This window comes from Pelodiscus sinensis, chromosome 33, assembly GCF_049634645.1.
Source record: "Pelodiscus sinensis isolate JC-2024 chromosome 33, ASM4963464v1, whole genome shotgun sequence".
Classification (NCBI taxonomy): domain Eukaryota; kingdom Metazoa; phylum Chordata; order Testudines; family Trionychidae; genus Pelodiscus; species Pelodiscus sinensis.
The window spans coordinates 8412084-8432062 of record NC_134743.1 but is presented as its reverse complement, the minus strand read 5'-3'; the positions used below and the strand labels follow the sequence as shown (position 1 = coordinate 8432062).

Genomic DNA, 19979 nt, shown 5'->3' with positions numbered 1-19979 from the left:
TTCATCAAATCACATCTGTTTTCCATGTTTCCACTCCAAATTCTGTTTGACTTCATGGAAGTAATTCAATACAGAACTTGGCTCAGCCCACCTTCAGTGTAATCAGTATTTACCCTTCTGTCTTCATGCAAAACTCATCATGCAAAATTCTGTTACAGATCAGGATGATATAATAAAGAGACACTCAGAGGAGCACTGTCCTTTTGTACACACTGGAGTACATGGGCTGTAGATTATAAAAGTGCACTGTAGGGGTATCTATAATCTCTTATAGCAGTATTTTGTCCTCCTTTAGCATCTTCATCCAAAAACCTCAAAGCACTTACCTACTTACTCATGAATTCGGTTTTACAGCCCCTTTGGGAGAGTGATAAACATCCCCATTTACTGATGGGCTGTGTCATGGGGAATTAAATAACTTGCTCAACACCACATAGTGAGTTAGTAGAAGAATGGTGAATAAAACCCATGTGAACTGACTCTCTGCTCTAAACCCAAGACAACACTTCTTAATTATAATGACATATGATTGGGATATAGCTCTGAAGGGTTCTTAAATAATCCAAACCCCTTTTTCTTTTATTAATACTCGCATCCAGCAAAGTCCATTTCTCTATTAAGGGTCAACACAGAAGGCATTTTAGTTTCAAGTACCAGGAAGCCAAGACAAGCAGTTCATTTCTGGCTCGCTTGAATAGTGTGGGGCACTTGTATTCATAAGTTATCAATTATGATTTTCAATTAAAAATCCTCCTTACATTTAAAAATGAATGGAAAGAGGCAGAGCCTCTCCCCACTAGAGCAGTAATAATAGCAGTTTGCAGAGGCATCCTTTAAAAGCACAACCACTGGAATGTGTAGCCAACCATTGGCTTTGAACATTCCAAAGTGCTTTATGACCTTAGCAGGCAGTTCACACCTTCAGCTGCCTGAATTCAGAGTTATAGACTCACAGGAGACAGATGTGAAAGGCTTGTTGGATCATCCAATTTCCCAGCAGTGCCTTTTTCATTTTTTGGGGCCAAACCAATTTTAAAAGCTCCTAGTGACTGGGTTTCCACCACTTTCCAATGAAGACGATGTAATAACCTGATAGATGTCTTATAGCTGGGGCATTTTTCCTGATGTTAAAGTCTAAATTTTATGTCTCTGATACTGCCCCCTGCTGTGCAATGTATGTGCTGCAGGGTAAGAAACACTGACTCCTAAGCATCCTCACTCCACAGTGCATGCTATGCAGCAAGGAGGTGGTGGCTGGCTGGAGTAGGCAGTCACGGTTGTGCTGACTCTGTGGAGGAGAGCTGACCTGATCTGAGCCCAGGGGAGTCCAGTTGTTTTCCCACTGTGATGTGATACGATTCATTTTAGATCCAAGAGAAACCAGGACACTCCAGGGATACTTAACCACTTTCTTATTTATTGCAAGCTTTAAGCAGTTATGACAGTTGTTTAAGTTTTACAAGCCTTAAAAACAATTACTACACAATTTAAACCTTAAATGCCATACATTCTAAAGCAAGAATATAGTGCAAAGCAATGCAAAAGCAATTAATAAAAGAGCTACTATAATACAATAAGAAAGACTAGTTCACTTACACTTCACCCGTATGCTACCTACAGTAGCAGGCAGGAGGTCAGGGTTCCTTTTCTTCCCATGCATTGGAACACCATGCACTGGATCACCGGTGTGAAGGGCCTATTTACTTCTAGTTACATCGAGCAGTACCTGTGGGTCAATCCTGCTCATTCCCTCCCACTGATTGTTCTTACTAAGCCCATTTTATAGCAAAGCGAGACTTGGTTGTTCTAATAATATTTACCAATTGATTACGTATTGTGTAGGATATGGAACATGCCCAATACCCTATCTGGAGTACATCCTGTCACTCAGGATGTTGCTGCTATGTGCATAGTTGACAGTTGTATGGCTGCATCTGTAATTTGTGGTTATCAGAAACAGAAGTACCTGTACAAGATTGCTTGCCATGTGTTCTTGACATAGTCTCACGTACCATGCTTCATCTGCATTGTTATGCAAAACATTCCTTCCTCTCACAGCTTCTCCCATGACCTTGCCTGCATGCTTATGTGCACCAGACTTGAGACAGGCCTGGGTTTTGCTTGTTAGAGATCCGCACGTGTTAAAGGGAGACGTGGCCATTTATTGTCAAGGCAGGCTCCCCTACACCCACCCAACCTCACCCTGATGCATGAGGTCAGATCCCATAGAGGTTGCAGGTCTCTATTTAAAAGTCAGTTCTGCTGGCCTCCCTGCACTTTTTAAAATTTTCTCCTGAATTACTTCCAAGCTGTTGATCTTTTCTGGGGAATGTGGTGCCAAAAAAGTGAAATAAGCCAGAAGCAGTCACACCTCAGATGAACAATGAGAAACTGTTGTCTTCCTGCTTTATGACAAGATTCCTGTATGTAACAAACCCAACCCAGATGGCTGACTTTTTTTTTCACTGTCACTCCAGGTCACTTGTTGTTTCCCACTTTTCTCCCTCTCATTATGTCAGTTATATTGACCCCCTCTCTAGGTGCGCTAGTTTGCAGTTCTCTGAAATCAGTCTTGTTCTGCTCAGGTTTCTAATTTCTCTGTGCCCCTCTTTATTATTTCTCTGTCACAACTCATACCTTCAACTCCTCCATATTTAGTATCATCTGTGAATTTGAACTTTGATGGACCCCATAAAAGAGACCTTCAAGTGTGCTACTGTCAATGTAGAGGTAACTCCTGAGCTAATTTTCCCTAAAAGCTGCAGAAGATTTACTGCAGGAGTTGGGTATTTTATCATTGTATTTACAAATTCTGTCTGGAGTGGATAAAAAAAGGCATGATGCTAATAATAACAATAACAACAATAACAATAATAATAATAATAATAATAACAACAATAATAATAATAAACGAAATTAGATAAGGGGGCAGTGCAGGGCCCTTATTCTGATTAAAAATTTGTAAATTGCTCAGCTTCTTCTGAAATACTGCTAGCTGGGGTGATTGTGGAGGGCATAGCAAGTTTTATACAAATGAAGACTAGGGGTTACTTGAGTGAGTATGCAGGCTGTGGAATCAGTGTGGTCTAGTGGAGAGGACTCCAAATAGTGAATCAGAAGACCTGAATTATTTTCCTGGCTATTGATCTGCTCTTTTAGCCTGGGCTAGTTGTTTCATGTTTAGATTGTAAACTCTTTTGGGCAGAAGCTTATTAGCGTAAGTGTTACTATATTGCGTTACTATATTAGCTTATAGCATTACTATATTGTCATCAAGGAAACATTTCCCCCAATTGTTCTTTTATGTTTTGTCCCCAGAAAAACAGAGTAGACATTTACTGTATCCTGGAGAAAGTATTACAGCAGGATGCCCAGGTCCTAAAGAGAAGGCTACTGAGCAAAATAATAACACTTGCCTCAAAGCACATGAGAGAGACTCAGGTAAGTTAGATTAACGGAAGTGTTGGAACATAAGCTTTTGTGGTCAAAGACCCACTTCACTGCTTTTGCAGATTCAGACTAACACGGCTACCCCTCTGATACTCAGGTAAGTTAGTTTTCCCTATATGCTAATGACAGGAATGAAAGCTTAAACTAATTAAAACATTGTTTGTAAACTATATACTGAAACTCCAGGATTAATGACTGCTAGGGGCCCACAGATCCCCACACCGTCCTCCAGAAATCCCAGGTCCTAAGCAGCATGTGACTAGTTTCATCTTGTTCAAGTTACACATGTGCTTAAGTGCTTTGTAAGGTCAGGATATTGTGACATATATCAGATGCAGAGAGGCCTACCGTTTCTTAACAAGCAAGTATTTTGTGAAGTCTCCTAGGGATTTCATTATTGATACTGATTTTGTGTGGAAGGTGCTCTGATACTATGGTGTTAAGCAGCAGGATGAAACCTTTAAACAGAATCGGAGCTGTTTCCAAAAGAAGCAGTATTTGGATTTAGGGTATAGTTTATTCAGGAAAATTCTCTGAATATCTTGAAGCTGCCCACCTCCTCTGAGGGAAAAATATCATGTCACTATGATAGCCAATCATCCACCACAAATAGCTAATAGCGAATAGTCTAAGCAGCTTGCAAACAACTGAAAGGCTGACAAGTGTTTAGGCAAACGATTCAATGATTATTTATGACTCATGATTCTGTTCTCAGAAAGTTGGGTGGAAAACAGAAATAAGAACTTGATTCATTTGAGCAGCATTGGCTGGTGTAGTTGGCTTTAATCACTTCAGTCTCTCTCTTTTTGTATTTTTTAAGGAAGCAACAAATGAACTAAAAGTGGCAGCGAGCAACACATTAGTGGCTCTGGCACGCTGCTATTTCAGTGAGGTGATGTATGAGCTTCAATGTCATCTGAATCCACTGAAGCTGTCTGACGTGTTCACTTTGATTACGCTGGGCAACCTATCATCAGCTTATCGTAGGTCAACTTCCATCTTTTGTTTCAAAGTTATTGTCTTCCATTTAAGGACAGAGGTTCACGCTCTGTACAGCTACACAGAGTGCTATTTGGGGGGCATGAGATGAACTGCTGTGGCTGGTTCCAGTTGCTAGACCATGAGCTATCCACACCAAGGTGCAAGCTCTTATGCCCCATTTGAAGTTCTTAAAGGACAGGATTGAGGAAAATCAGGTCTAGTGGAGCTCTTCTCCATTCCATTTCTCATCCCTCCCCAGTGCTCTCTCTCCTACTCTGGGAGAGGATTGGGCATCTGGCACAGCTGCACATTGGTGGAGAATGCTCCTCCTCAGGGTAAATCCCCCACTGATTTTTTACTTCTGCCTTATCATTTGTGTACGCAGCACAAAATGACCTAAGAGCCCATAGCATCCGACCCAGCGGTGTTTCTAAATGCGATAGTAAGAAGGCAGATAACAGTCAATTGTCTGTCTTCCTTTTCTTCTGGTCCTTCTTTTCAGCACTCAAGTGCATTCCTTTTGTGGGAATGACCCTGTACGGCATGAGCTCCATGCGGATGTTAGACGACGAGAGCAGGCTGAGGCAACAATTTTGTGGTGGTAAGTGCCAGCACTTATTGTAGATGTCCAAAATGGATATTTAGGGGCCTTGGTACAGAGTTAAGTGACTGATCGTTTACAAACAGGCTCTGAACTGGATTGTACCAGGGGCTGAGTCCTCATGCTCCTGTGGCACTCAGTGGAGTTGAGAGTACTCCTTACTTTGCTGGAGGTGCTGAGCATTTGTAAGTTCAGGCCCTTTATGACTTGTGGATATTTTAAAAATAAACAAAAGCTGATGCTGCCCATGTGCCAGGAAACTCCTGGGGGAGAATGTGCAGGCAACAGACTGAATTACATTTAAAAATTTCCCATTTTCCACCCCTCCACCCATTCCTCCTCTTTAGTTGCTTAATTATCATCTCCTTTCACCCTCTTTCTCTGTCCTCTGGTCTTCTCCACTTCTCTCTTCCTTTGCTTTTTAGTTGATGCTCAAGTAAGGCCACGTCTACACTATGCAGAAGATCAATGCTGCTGCAGTTGATCACCAGGGTCCAAATTAGCAGGTCTAGTGAAGACCCACTAATTCGAACTGAGTGGGTGCTCCCGTTGGCACCGGTAGTCCTGCTTCTCATGAGGAATAACACTCCTGTCAACCTTCCACTGTGTGGACAGTCTGAAAACACGATTTAAGATACGTCAGCTCCAGCTACATAATTAACATAGCTGGAGTTGCGTACCTTAAGTCAACTTTCCCCTTTAGTGTAGATCAGGCCTAAGGGATTAATCCTGCACCTTTGAGATAAATGGGAATTTTGCCATTAGCTTCATAGAACATAGGATTGAGCCTTAATATTCCTTTCAAGGGCAGCGGGTGCATCTAATTTTAGGGCAAAATGCTGTCAAATCTCAGTATAGCTAAGAGGAGTTAGGGGCACTGAACATCTTTCAGACAAACTGTAACCCAACAGGAAATCATACAGTTTTAGGGCTAAATAAGCAATAACTGCAGAGGACATGAATCATTCAGAAAACAGCTGGTCAAAATATTTTGTTTTTGTATTACATTTTTCATATTTTTTTCCAAGTTGATGGAATATTAAACTGAAAAAATGTCAATGACAGTTTTAATCAGGATGTGTTCAGTGTTTTTGTGCAGCTAAAAAGGTGGCTGAAATTTGTTGATTTTTGAAACATGTGAATGATCTTTGTAATTTGAAATTTTGAAAAAAACAAGAGTAAACACTTTTAATTTAATTTCAACTACCTTTACAATCAGCTCTAATTAAGAGGTAACAAGGGAGAAAAAAATATGTTTTCAAATGATGGGAATTAAAAAGAGATGGAGAGAGACAAAAGAGAAGAAAGCCTTTTGAGAAACAAGAAACGGAAAGGAGGGAAGAGAAATCATTCAAAACTGTTATTGGATTTCATCAGCTGTTCCTGAATTGGGCATGGAATTGTAATAAACTACAAGCCTGGGTGTGTCCACTGATAAAACAACGTATCCTTATTACTAGTGCATCCTTTTCATATTGCCTGTCTTTTTTCCTTCCATGCAGTTCTGGAAAAATGGTCAAGGGCAGTAAATGTATATTTTAGTAACTGGGAAAAGTGGCCATTTCCCAAAATGGGTAAATCTCAATTCTGTGATGAAATTCTTCCCCTCTATCATCATGTGACAAGCAAATGGACCACATGTGAAGATTTGGAGGTGAGAATTGTAGGCTTTCTAAACCTTTATGAGAAATTGTATTGTTAAATTCTCTGTGTATGGCACTCTTTGTGATGATGGAGTTCAATGGCAGGTTCTTTGGGATAGAACGGAGTATGATGTAAAACATTTAAAAAAGATTATAATGTCACAATCTCATGGAAATTCTGTCTGTACATAGTGTACATAGATTCCAGTTTTGTCACCTGACATGCAGATGAATATAGGAGAATGGGCTAAATTCATTCCTGGCAGATGTCTATTCAGTTCCAGTAGAGTTACAGCAGGAATGAGTTGGTTTAGTGTGCATACTAATCTGGGGAAATATCCCACTTGGGAAAGTTGTGAGGTGCAGTAGAATATAATTCTGAAACCAACACCATAGCTGTGTCTAGACTGGAAAAACTTGCCAGCTGTCTACACTGGCTGCTTGAATTTCCGGAAAAGCACTGACGATCTCATGTAAGATCGTCAATGCTTTTCCGGAAATACTATGCTGCTCCCGTTCAGGCAAAAGTCCTTTTCCGAAAGACTTTTGCGCAAAAGGGCCAGTGTAGACAGCACAGTAGTGTTTTCTGCAAAAAAGCCCCGATCGCGAAAATGGCAATTGGGGCTTTTTTGCGGAAAAGCGTGTCTAGATTGGCCACGGACGCTTTTCCGCAAAAAGTGCTTTTGCGGAAAAGCATCCTGCCAATCTAGATGTGCTTTTCCGAAAATGCTTTTAATGGAAAACTTTTCCGTTAAAAGCATTTTCGGAAAATCATGCCAGTGTAGACGAAGCCATGCATGAGTCTTAACTCTTTACCAGGAAATATTGAGATAGGGCTGTTTCAACAGTGGAAAAGGGAAATTGCACTCGTCAGCAGTAGAAAAGATGGGCCCATTGCATGATATTGAATGAATTTGTAGGAACATAAATTCTGTGTCTCTATGTAGCTCAAGCAGGCCATTATCAAAGCCCTTGGTACTATGATGAGCCTCCTCCTGCATAAAGAAGAGCATCAAGATAAGGTGTTTGAACAGATCCCATGGCTTCTTGAGCAATATAAAGAGGATGTTAATGTTTTTCATGTCACCAAGGTGAGATACTTATTAAAATAACTATCAATGTGTGCGCATAGGTGAACTGCACTAGCTGCTACCAGTGGCGTTTCCTGGTCTACATAGTGACTTGTTAGATAATAGATAAACACACAAGTCTTGATTTTATAGACATGGTGACCCAGGTGACAAGTTTTGTAGGTAAAAGCCTCTCATGAAAAGTATCTTCTGTTTCTGGAGATGATAAGGAGGTAAGAAACAAAACACCTGTTCCTTCCCCCCCCCCCCCCCCCCCCCATAAGATACTCCCTCCTTGTGATTTACTGGTACATCCTATCAACTCTGTGTCTCTCTTTTAGATTATAAATAAACTCCTCAGAGCAGGGGCTGCTGTGTGTTGTCTCTGGGCAGTATTAAGTAAACTGCCAGTAGCTGAAAATTAATACTAAGAAGGCCTGAAGTGCATTGCTTTAGATTCTATAACTAGATAGATATAAAATCACTGTCTATTTCATCTACCGTTGTGTACAGGGCTGTTGTAGCTGTGTTGGTTCAAGGATATTAGAGAGACAAGGTGGGTGAGATAATATAATTAAAGATATTATTTCACCCACCTTGTCTCTCTTATTTCATCTACCCTCAGTATCACATGACCAAGGTAACTCTTGTCTGCTGATAGTGAGAGGATGGAGTGAGGGCAGTTGGCTTCAGTAGTATGATTGAGCATGTTCAGTCTCTGTGAGCTGGCTCAGTACAAGCCAAGCAGCAAATCCAGGGCCACAACCCTGCTGCCCTTCCCCCCTCCCCACTTCCTCCATGGTTTACTCCCAATCTATGTTGGCTTTCTGGTCCAGAATATGTGGTTGCTTTTGGGATTGGAATGCCCATGACTTTGAGGGAATCAATGTCTCATGGACTTGACTAAAAGTATCAGAGGACTACACAAGAGCCTAAATGTAGTAAAATATGTAGATTTCATCAGAGCTATCCTGGAAGCTTCAAGCAGCAAAGAAGAAAAGTGTGTAGGTACAGGAAGGAGTTAGACTGTCATCTCATTATCAATAGCCTGGAAGAGAACATAAAATCATCATTGATAAAATTGGCAGATGAAATAAACATTGGGGAGTGGTAAATAATGGAAAGGACAACTCACTGATTCAGAGTGATATAGATCATTTGGTAAACTGGGTGCTAACAATAAATGTGCATTTAAATATGGCTGAATGTAAATAGATGCATCTAGGAACAAAACAATGTAGGTGATACATACATGTTGAGGGATGCTTCCTGAGAAACAGTAACTCTGAAAAATATTTTGGGAAACTTGGTGAATACTCAGCTGAACATGAGCTACAAATGCGATGCTGTGGCCAAAAAAGCTGAAGTGATACTGGGATGCATACATGGGGAAATCTCAAGGAGGAATATAGTGGGAAATGCAAAGTTCATTTCCACACTAGAACTGACCAACAGATATTGGTAGATACCCCTGATACCGGCTTCCTGTGAGAAGAGTGCCTTCCACACCCTGCTTGGCTTATAGCAATTCAGCAGGATGCCATTTGGGCTGCACAGAGCCTCAGCCACTTTTCAGCAGCTCACGAACCAAATATTGCAAACTTATATGCAATATACAGCCGTGTGCATGAAGAATATTGTCATCCACAGCACCAGCTGGGGGAAACACCTCTGACATCTTAGCAAGGTATTGTAAGCCCCAATAGATGCAGGACTCACTGTGAATCCAGCCAAGTGCCATCTTAGTGAACACAGTAGGAAGGGGAAAACTATAGCTCCTTGATAAATAAGGTCTAAGGCTTGTGTGACTGCCCCACCTCCCTGACAAAGAAACAGATGCCACAATACTTCAGACACAGTGGCTGCTTAGTACTCAACTTCATCACACTGGGCACCCTATTATTGGACCTGATGAAGAACACCCAATCACAGAAAGTCCAGTAATCAGAAGACTGTGAGGAAGCCTTCCAGACCCTGTGAAAACAGCTGAACCAAGAGCTGGTCCTATCCCATCCAACTTCACAAAGCCTTCTATCCTTCAAATGGAGGTCTCGGAGGTAGGACCAGGAGTGGTACTATCTCAAGAAATAGGTGGGAAGGAGCACCAGATCCTTTATCTCAGCTGCAAGCTGTTCTCCTGAGAGACCTGCCGCCCTACTATAGCAAGGGAGGCCCTGGCCATGAAGTGGGTGATCTACACCCTGGGGGTATGTCTACACTACAAAGTTAATTCGAACTAACGGATGTTAGTTCGAATTAACTTTGATAGGCGCTACACTAGCGCTCCGCTAGTTCGAACTTAATTCGAACTAGCGGTGTGCTTAGTTCGAACTAGGTAAACCTCATTGAACGAGGACTAAGCCTAGTTTGAACTTACTAGTTCGAATTAAGGGGTGTGTAGCCCCTTAATTCAAACTAGTGGGAGGCTAGCCCTCCCCAGCTTTCCCTGGTGGCCACTCTGGCCAACACCAGGGAAACTAGTCTGCCCCCCTTCCGGCCCCGGACCTCTTAAAGGGGCACAGGCTGGCCAGCACCCAGCTAGCAGACCCTGCACCTGGCAGGGCTCGAGCCAGCCTCCCGCTGCCACCCAGCCATCCCCCTCTTCCCGGGACCAGGCTGGCGGCTCTCGGGAGCCTGCCCAGGACCGCACCCGCCTGGTTTAGTGCGGACATCATGGACCTCGTCCACGACCTCCGCACTAGGCACAGGAAAGTGGCCGTCTAGGGCAGGAGAGCTGCCAGCCTGGCCACCTAGGAGCAGGTGTGCATGAAAATGAAGGTGGTCCACTGAGACCCCCAACCCTGAGCCCTGAGCTTACAATGGGCGTATTGGGTCATACCAAAGGTCCATCTAGCCCAGTAGCCTGTCTGCCGACAGTGGCCAACCCTAGAGACCCTGGAGGGGATGGACCGAAGACAGTGATCAAGCCATTTGTCTCGTGCCATCCCTCTCCAGCCTTCCACAAACTTTGGGCAGGGACACCACTCCTACCCCCTGGCTAATAGCACTCCATGGACCCAACCTCCATCACTTTATCTCACTTCTCTTTAAACTCTGTTCTAAGTTCTAGCCGTCACAGCCTCCTGCAGCAAGGAGTTCCACAGGTTGAATCTTTGCTTTGTGAAGAGCAACTTTCTGTTAGTAGTTTGAAGCCTGCTACCCATTCTTTTCCTTTGGTGTCCTCTAGTCCTTCTATTATGGGGACTAATGGAGAACTTTTCTTAATGCACCCTCTCCACCCCACTCATGCTTTTATGGACTTCTATCCTATCCCCCCTTAGTGTCCTCTTTTCTAAGCTGAGAAGTCCCAGTCTCTTTAGCCTCTCTTTATATGGGACCTGTTCCAAACCTCTGATCATTGTAGTTGCCCTCCCCTCTCCCACCCTCTCTCTTCCCCTCTCCCACCTCCTTTTCCCAGTCTCCCTGAGTTTTGTTCAATAAAGAGAGATTCTGTTTTTGACCACACGTTTTATTTATTTTGTACATCAGGAAGGGGGGCTAGGGAAGGGTAAGTGGAAGGAGGTGAGGGAGGAATGGGGTACGAGCCCCCGATGGGGAGGACTGGGCTGGCTCTGCAGGCTTCTGGGGGTGGAAGCTCTCCTGCAGCCCCCCAATTGCTCCCTCTCCCCAGATGGCAGCCTGCGGCAAGTAAGCCAGGCTGATGGCCGAGTGCTGTGATGTGCCCAGTGTGGGCACTCAGAGCACTCCAAGCCAGGACTGCTTTGCAAGAGGGGCACCCCTGAGAACTGTCTGTCCGGGGTGGGGGGTCGGGTCCCTTTAAGCACAGCCCTCGGCTATCCTGAGGCAGCAGCTCCACGCTCTAAGTCCTCATCTGATGCCCTGCCGGCACTGCTTCCCGCCATCCTTAACCCCGGTTCAGGGTCCACTTAATGTGGACATGCTAGTTCGAATTAGCAAAACGCTAATTCGAACTAGTTTTTTTTAGTCTGGATGCATTAGTTGAATTAGCTTAGTTCGAATTAACTAATTCGAACTAAGTTAGTTCGAATTAGCGCTGTAGTGTAGACATACCCTGGGATATTCTGTACTGGGGAAGCCCTTTCAACTGGTCACCAACCATGCACCCCTCAGATGGATTAATAACATGAAGGACACCAGTGCCTGAATCATGAGGTAGTACTTCCCGCTCCAACCCTATGACTTCTGTACGTTACGCTGGGCCAGGGAAGGCTCATGCAAACACAGACTTCTCCCAAGTGGAAGGAGACAATGAAGAGGAAGGTCCACCAATGGACACCCTCTTAAGGGGGAGTGTTTGTGACAGAGGATACCCCCCATGCATGGTTCAGCGGGGGCTAATCATGATCTGTGGGCTATGCCCCTTCATACTTGCTGGGAATGCTCCAACTGGAACCAGGATATAAAAGGGAGCAGCTCAGTTCTGTCTAGGCTGACAGCTGAAGGGAGCAGAGGTGCTTTGCAGGCTTTTGTGGAGGGACTGCCAGTGCCCTAGGATGCAGAAACCAGCCAGCCTGTGGTTCCAGTTGACCCCCCCCCCCCCCCACAACCATCCAATGCCACAGATGGAGGAGAGACCACGGAGTTACTGAGATGACCTGCTTCAGAAGAATGGTGGGAAGTAATCTATGTGAACTAAGCATTATTGAGTTGAGGTATTAGTCTTTGACTCTGCATGTTTTGGAAGAAACCCCATTGAGCTGCAAGACAAGGCCCTGGGCTGGGACCCTGTGGAGTAGGTAGAGCCTGGTGGAGAAGGGCTGGCCACTAGGCAACACTGGTTTGCCCCAAAGGGTGGTTGAGCACTAGGTTGCACGGTCGTACCTAGAAGGGCTTGGGTCGTTGAGCTGAAGAGCCTCATTAAAGGGCTGCTGCACTGACCCTGACTATTAGGCAATGCTGCTCTAAGAACCAGGCCTGCTATGGTGGTTGGGGAGACTAGGTCACTTGGGCTGCCTTAGTTCTTTAACTCCTCCACAACCTGATACCATCCAAACAGGGTGGACCTACCCTGTGACAGGTGACTTACTTACAGTCTATAATATCTGCATGGGGAAATATATGTAATGACCTAGCAGAGAAAGGCATGACATGATCCAGTGGCTACAAACTGAAACAGGAGACATTCAGATGGGAAATAAGGTCTACCTTTTCAGTGGTGGGATATTAGCCATTCAAACCATTTACCAAGAGTCAAGGTGATCATTTTAAAATCAAGATTGGATTTTTGTCTGAAAGTTCTGCTTTAGGAATTATTTTGGCAATTTCTAAGGCCTGTGTCATACAGAAGGCCTGACTAGTTGATGACAATCATCCCTTTTGGCCTTGGAATCTATGAATTCCATGAACCTGCTTCAGTCATTGCATATTGCTCCTTTGTATGCCCACCTTCTAACTTTCACCCTCTGTTGTAGAGTCTGAGGCAGCTCTTGGAAGTCGCTGGTGAATATAAGATCCTTCTACCTGAAGGGAAATTTCAAGCCATCTGCAGTGCTCTGCACGACCGGGTGAGGGGAACTTGTTCTTGTATCACTTGAGCTTAAGCACAGCAGATCTGAAGCATATTAAGAATAAACATCTTTTGAATGCTAGTGAAGAGCCCGGAGACCTTCTCATGCCTTATTGGTTTCTGCTGGCTTAAGAATAAGCAGATAGTGGTCTCATTTTATTAGCTAAAATCCAGCTCAGTTTGTAAAGCAATTTTAGCATAAGCCAGTTATTAGAGGGAGTTAGAGTTAGATAGTAAAAACTGATCCCATCCAAATGGGGAGGACCTATCCTGTGACAGGGTGACTTAATTGCAGTCTATAATATCTATGTGGGGAAACATATGTAATAATCTAGCAGAGAAAGGCATAACGTGAGCCAATAACTAGAAAATGAAGCTGGACAAATTCAGACTGCAAATAAGGCCTACATTTTTATGGTGGAATAATTAACCATTTGAACCAGTTACCAAGGGTCAAGTCTTGATTCAATTAGCTCTGCTGCTAAAAACACTTTGAAAGCATGAACTTCTGTTATCCAGTGTCTCGGTCATTGTTTCTGATTCTTGTTGTGCAGTCAGTACCATTTCTTTTGGCTTCAGAGCTCTATTTGGAAAGGTAGGAAGTGAGTGCTTAGAAATTAATTGAGCATCTTCTTTTCAGTTGCTTGTTCTGATTAGTTTTCCTTTGATCACTTCTCTTCTTCCCACAGATCTGTTCTCCAACTCAGCAGCTCATCATGGAAAATCAAATGGAGCTGTGCTATTGTATCCTACTGCTAGGTAGGGGAAGAGACTCCAAATTACACAGTAGTTTCCTTGTAACTTCCTTCTTTTGTAGGTGTGGTAAGAATGAGCTTTCAGTTGTTAGTGAGGATGTGATTTCTTCCTTTGCAGCCCGTTCTTCTCCTGATGACCTCATAGCATTTCTGCACTCGCAGCTGAAGATTGAGAATGAGACTGTTCGTGTGGCAACCCTGAATCTGCTCACAGCTATTATTGGTGCTGACTGTAAGTAACACAGGAGTAACTGTGACTGCTGCGATCATCGCCATCGTGCTGGGGGTTGAGTTGGGGACATCCAGAGCTAAAAGCATGAGCTGCTATAGGTTGATCTAAAGAACCAAGGCTTTGCAGGCATGGTAGGGCTATAACATAGTCATCATCTCTGCAAATGGGGCACAGAGGATCTGTAACACAGGGGCGGATATAGGGCAGGGCGAGCGGGGTGGCCGCCCCGGGTCCCGCGCTTCAAAAAGCCCCGCGCACGCGGCGTGGTGCCACCGCACATGAGCATGGCGTCACTGTGCATGCGCCGTGGCAAAGGGGGGGCCCCGCGGAATTATGCTGCCCGGGGCCCCGCAAAACGGTCATCTGCCCCTGCTGCAACACATAGAGTCATATAGTCATAGATTATTAGAACTGGAAGGGACCTTGAGAGGTCATCAAGTCCAGTCCCCTGCCCTCATGGCAGGACCAAGCACTGTCTAGATCATCCCTGATAGGTGTCTATCCAATCTGCTCTTAAATATCTCCAGTGGTGGAGATTCCACAACTTCCCTGGGCAATTTTTCACAGTGTTTAACCAACCTAACAGTTGGGACGTTTTTCCTAATGTCCAACCTAAACCTCCCTTGCTGCAATTTAAGCCCATTGTTTCTTGTCCTATCATCAGAGGCCAAAGAGAACAATTTTTCTCCCTTCTCCTTGCGACACCCTTTTAGATGCATGCTCACCAGAGGGTTGGAAATTCACTAAAGGGACCCAGTGCTGCTCTAAGTTACTCCCATGTGGTCACACAGAAATCAACAGGGTTAATTAAGTGCTGAATGTAGCCTAAAATATTTTCAAGGTACAAATACAAATGTAATCTTGTGGCGGATGCATGTTAATAATAATGAGATAAAAACAAAATAGTACTCCTGACTGAATAAGTATTAGACACTCTAGAATAGATTCCGAATTCTGCTATACTGGTGGTAAACACAGACTAACTTCACTGACCTCCATTTGTCTAACTCTCTTACAATATTTCCATCAGGATAGTATGATGGTGCTATTTACAGAAGTGGAAATACTTCAGACTTAGACTGGTGTAACTGAGATCAGAGTCTGGTCCTATATTTTCCCCGCTGATTCTCTGTATATGAGTGAAGCTTGGTAGTACTCTTAAATAGGGCACAGGACACATTCTAATGTGGAGCATGAGTGTTTGGAACAAAGATATACTATATTGCACACTTCTCCTTATCTTTCAGTGCCTGAGACAAGAGTTAGAAAGTTTCTGATTGTGAAGGCAGTGAAATCTGCTCTCAGTGATCAGAGTGCTAAGGTAAGATTGTGTGTGGAATAGTGGTATTGCTGTTAATATTTGGGAAGTATTTCACTCAGTGGAGAGTCTGGCAATGAGACACATTTTTAGGCTGAGATTATTAATAGGGTTTCAATTAATCACAGTTAACTAAAAATTAATGCGATTAAAAATTGAAATTTATTACATATTTTTGTGGTTTTTTACATTTTCAAATATATTGATTTCAATTACAACACAATGACAAGTGTGTACTATGCACTTTATATTATTTTTATAACAAACATTTGCATTGTAAAAATGACAAAAGAAATAATATTTTTCAATTCATCTCATAGAAGTGATGTAGAGCAATCTCTTTAGCGTGAAAATGCAACTTACAAATGTAGATATTTTTTGTTAACTGTAATGAAAGAATGTAAAACTTTAGAGTCTACAAGTCCATTCAGACCTACTTCTTGTTCAGCCAGACACTAAGACAAACAAGTTTGTTTACATTTATAGGAGAAAATGCTGCCTTTTTCCTAATTACAGTGTCACCTGAAAGTGAAAACTGGCATTTGCATGGTACTTCTGTAGCCAGTGTTGCAAGGATTTTACATAACAGATGTGTTAATCATTTGTACTTCAGCCACTATTCCAAAGAGATAAAAGAAAAAGCAAAAGGACTCTCATATCCTGTCTCATATTGCATGCAGAAGAGATAATAATAACTCGTGCATAATCTCTACCCTTGCAGGTGAGGATGGCAGCTCTCCATTTTGTCCTGAAGCTGCTCAGTTCAGGAAGTGTGGACAATTGTGCAGCAGGGGATATGGTCGCCTATGTATTCGGAGAGTTCGATGTGTCCACCAGAAATCTGGTAAGGAGAGTTCTTAACACTTAGGACTCAGTTCTGCCATTCTGGCATGCTGATTGTTCCCCTTGACTTCAGTGGGAGCTTTGGATGCTCAAGGATGCAGCTGGACTGAAGGATTAGAGCTAGAATCTGATCAGTGATATTCGTGTAAAACCAGGGTAATGCCCCTGACTTCAGTGGCATTATTTTGGATTTACACAAGTGTAACAGAGACCAGAATCTGATTCTGGATATTTATATCTGACAGTGCGACCTACATTACTTAGACCTCGGGCAAGTCAGTGAAAATTCTGACAACACAATCTTTCAGTGAAATGCTCTTGTATAAGGAAGCACATCTTTTTTATAAATAGACTCTCCAAAGAACACAATGGTGCCCAATCCTGTGGCTGCTGAAGCATACATAAACTATTAGCAAAACACTGAAGTTATGCAGCCTACATCAAGATGTGTAGAACCTGGAAAAGTTTGCTGCACACTTCATTCTCTGTTCTATGTGTACTAGTTCAAAATCTTTTCAATGGGTATTTCCAGCTATGGGCAGAGTCATGGACTCCAGACACAGAGTTCCATGATGGGATCCATGATATACATTAACTTTACAGTAAGTTGTTGAGGATCTTAGCTCTGCCTGGCCCTTTAGCTACGAAGTGGGAGCTTATGGCAGTACTCACCAACTGCCTCTTTTTCATCCTACCCATCTCAAAGAAAGTAGGAGGCAACTCTTTCTCATCAGGCCACATTTGCTCTTATTTAAACTGAAATCAGTAGAGCTGATCAATATTTAGTTTGGTGTAAGGAAGAACAGAATTTAGCCTATAGATAGACTCACATTCACTATGCACAGAATGATCAAGCTGCTTGGGGCATCAGAACAAACAGAATGGCTCCCTCTAGGTTCTGCATATTTATTTCCACTGGGCAGAGTCTGAGTGGCTCTCCTCAGAGATAAAAAGAAGAAATGTTCTTTTTTGAAAATTTTTTTGAAAAGAGTTCAGGGAACTCTTTTATAGAATCATAGAACGATAGGGCTTGAAGAGAATTCAGGAAGTCATCGAGTCCAACCCCCTGCTAAAAGCAGAACCAATTCCAACTAAATCATCTCAGCCAGGGCTTTGTCAAGCTGGGACTGAAAAACCTCTAGGGATGGAGATCTCACCACCTCCCTCAGTAACCCATTCCAGTGCTTCACCACCCTCCTCGTGAAATCGTTTTTCCTAAGATCCACCCCCCCCACACACAACTTGAGACCACTGCTTCTTGTTCTGTCATCTGTCACTACTGAGAACAGCCTCTCTCCATCTTCTTTGTGTCCCCTTGTGCTGGGGTTTTCCTAAGCCTGGGTTCTGACCCACCAGTTAGGTGTTTCTGTTATTCTCTTCCCTTAAGAATCTCCATCATTCGAGGTTTTTAATGCCAGGCTTGGCAAAGCCATGGCTGGAATAATTTAGTTGGGGCTGGCCCTGCTTTGAGCAGGGGGTTGGACTATATGACCTCCTGAGGTCCCTTCCATCCTTAATCCATGATTTTATGATTTGTGCACTCCTAATGCAATGGAAAAGCTCTCCTAGGTCAATATTCAGAAAGGCTTTGTAAGAAATAGACACCGATTCTACAGCCAGTGTTTTCCCACTAGCTAGTAAATTCTATGTATCTATCTCATAGCAGGGGACATTTTATGCCAGTGGTGGACTGAGATCTAGTTTTTCCAGTATAGTTAACACTACATGGACAGGAAAGAAAATCATCAGCGCAGTAACCAAATTCAAGAGGACCAGTGAGAACTGATCACCTCTCGTAAAAGGAATGAATTAGTATTGAGTTAAGCTCTGTGTATGGAAACTCATTCACCAAAGACTTCCTGCTCTTCAGACATAAACAGAATAGTTTGAAGAGCTGAGGGGAGGGGAGTTAGGTGCAACGTTGGTATGAAAATAAAGTTATAAAAGGAGCTGGGCTGGGGAGACTTCTCTGCTCTAAATAAAAAGAAATGCTCCTCTCTGTCATTTGCCACTCAGCATGGGAGAAGCTGTCCAGGAAAGAGAACACAGCACCGGACCCCAAACTGCATGCAATGTGCTAGACAGCTGCCATCAGACAGTCTACAGAAGCCCTCACATACACAGAGCCAGACTCATCTCTCATGTAACTCCTTTGGCTTTGATGGAGTTACGTACACCAGAGGTGAATCTGGTCCCTGGGACTTGTATAGACAAGGGTCTCTTTTTGGAGACATATAAATCTTTTGCTATATGGAAGTTAAATGCTTTGGAGAGGGATTTTAGTGACAATCAAACCTATTTAAAAGAAACGTTTGGGAGGGATTTTCTGGTACTAACTTTGTCCATTCTCCTGCTTTGCCAACAGCTACTAGAGACCTGGCTCAGTTCAGGGCAGGAGTGGGAGAGAGAAAGGGCCTTGCAGGCCAGTGTCTGGCTGCTAACTGCCTATCAGGAGATAGTTAATAGCACAGTGAGTATAGTTCTACTCTTCCTTGAGCTGACTTCCCAACTTCTATCAAATCTGACATTCAACGTGAATGCATGAGAAATTCTACTAGGCCTGCAGCTGGGGCCTCAAAGTGAGTAAGATCCCTCTGCTTCCATAAGAGAAAGGTTTCCATAATAGTGCTGTGACAGCACTCAGGCCAGACTGTAAGAAACAGGGCAGGCAGTTCCCCAGACTAGTGATTTTATAATTAGATTCACCAAACCAGTAAGAAAAGAGCTTCTACTCTGGTTAACAAAATACCAAACAATAGTACCCTTTAGGCATTCCAGACCTTGGTTCCCATCTAGACAACTAAGTCTAATATAATCACCAATCACAAAGGACTAGACACTTATCCTTAGGTTAATATGAATCACAGGTCTTCCCTAAATATCAGCCAATCCTTAATAACGGAATATCAGATTTGTTGTTAAAAGGAAAAAGAAGAGAGTTACAAATGGTTAAGTGATAGATAGTTGTTAAAATGACTTTCACTTTTCATAGTTCAGGATCACAACCATGGTGGAATAAACGGCTGGCTTGTAAAAGTCTCTCTGGAATCATGCTAACCGGTCAACATCCAAAGCCAGTTTAGATGCAAAGGCTGTTAGTTTTTCCATGCATTTCCCAGACTATTCCAAATAATTATTTGGAAGATCTATGTCCTATGGCTTACACGTCCCCTGTTCAAAGTTTAAGCAGACTGGAGAGAGAAGATCAGTCCCATAACTTGTCTTTTATAGCTATTCTAGCCGGTTGGCAAGCCTCCTCACAGAAATTGTCGAAGCAGGATCTCTCCCTGAGAAAGAATAGGTCATGCAGATCTCCTGTCGTACTTTGTTTTGAAGTTAATTTTCTATTTCCTACGCATACACTGGTAAATGGGTGATAGTCATTCACATAAAGTAATTAGCCGATCGTAGTCTTCCATTACAACACAGATAGTTAAGCTGAAGGCAATGTACAAACTATTTTCTTGTACTATCTTCTATCTTTGATCTTAAGGTTAACTGAAGACAGTTGCATATAATTAAGGCAATTAAGACATGAAAAGGAATTGGAATCTACAAGCTAATTTGGTTATGTTAAACTTCTAGCAAGATATAAATA

The 19979-nt window shown here is 43.0% G+C and overlaps 1 long non-coding RNA gene across 1 annotated transcript in view; it reads left to right on the top strand.

The window, feature by feature from the left end:
* The window catches only part of LOC142823356 (uncharacterized), a 911743-nt gene that overhangs the window by 695779 nt on the left and 195985 nt on the right, over positions 1–19979 (top strand). The window lies entirely within an intron of this gene.